This window comes from Microtus ochrogaster, chromosome 6 (genome assembly GCF_000317375.1).
Source record: "Microtus ochrogaster isolate Prairie Vole_2 chromosome 6, MicOch1.0, whole genome shotgun sequence".
NCBI lineage: Eukaryota > Metazoa > Chordata > Mammalia > Rodentia > Cricetidae > Microtus > Microtus ochrogaster.
In genome coordinates, this window is record NC_022013.1 from 2,691,499 (window position 1) to 2,693,075 (window position 1,577).

Consider the following 1,577-nt stretch of genomic DNA (forward strand, 5'->3'; position numbering starts at 1 on the left):
AAAAAAAAAACAAAATTCAGGTCTAAGGATTTGTTGCTTTGAAAAAGAGGTTCTTCTTTTGTTTCCACAGAGAATGAGAACCTGTGGAATCCTTCCAGACTAATGTGGTTTGATGGACCAAGATCCCCTGAAAGGTTGCTGTGAACACTCCCAAAAATACTTCACCCAACAAAAAGCAGGAAGCAGTTTAGAGAGAACTATGCCTAAATTCCCCAAATGTTGTTTATAAATGTTTATTTACATTTAAAGGGAGATATGCTATAGAGATTTGCATTGGTGTGGATATTGGTTTATTGATACAAATTTAAGGTCAACTTTGTTATACTGTGTATATGTATTTCTGCTCTTGATTAAGGTATTGTGTTTGTGCAGCTCATTTAAAAATGTATAATTAAGAAATATAAGTTAATAGATAATTCATCTATAATAGTCAAGCTTGTAGTCATGTTAGTTAGGTTTTTTAGCTGTATAGAGATAGTTCAGTTAGATAGGTATTCTTCAGATCTTTCAGAGACATTCAGAATATGGCATTTAAGAATTTAGGTTCTGCTGGAGCAGGGCTGAAGCAAGCCAGGAGCATCCAGACACAGGTGTGAACCCTGCCAGGCTCGCGGCCTAGTTTTCCTGCCTGTCTGGAAGGCAGGGGTAAGTGTTCTTTGGATTTGGGTTTTTATCCCGGGTTTGAGGTCTGGACAAAAGCTGTAGTTGTCTGAATCACAAAGCGTGTGAATAGGGAGCAGGAGAAGCAGGCATGATCTGTAGAGAGGTCTTGGGTGCCTGATGGGGGTCAGAAGACTACTAGACAGGAATCCAGTGTGGGCTGTAGTCCAGGGGCTGTGAGCCTACTGTCTCTCACTTCACGCAGCTTGTCTTATGGTGCCAGAGAACACTCTATGCTGTGAGGAAGCCTTGCGGGATTTTCAGTGCCTTGCCTGGCCAGGCAGAAACTGGCTCGTGTCCAGGCTGTCTGGGACCCCACGATTTACCCTCTATGAACCCCAGGCACAGGCTGAGGATTCAGCTGAGTATGTAAGCAGCTTGGCTGGCAAGCATGAAGCCCTGAGTCGATTCTCAGCACTGCAAAAAACACCTGGAACACAGCTACAGCCTCACTAGCATGAAGAGGCAGGGGGAGCAGAAGTTCAAGGCCATCTTTAGCCACGTCTGGAGTTTGAAGCCAGCCTAGACTATATGTGACCTTGTCATAGATAGATAGATAGATAGATAGATAGATAGATAGATAGATAGATAGATAGATAGATGGATGGATGGATGGATGGATGGATGGATGATAGATAGATAGATAGATAGATAGATAGATAGATAGATAGATAGATGATTGATAGATGATTGATAGATGATTGATAGATGATTGATAGATGATTGATAGATGATTGATAGATAGATAGATGACAGATAGATGGATAGATAGATAGATAGATAGATGACAGATAGATGGATAGATAGATAGATAGATGATAGATAGATAGACAGACAAACAGACAGATAGATGGTAGGTAGGTAGTTAATAGAATTAGGTTGGCATCCTACTCTGAAAAACCTAAACTATTTTTAAA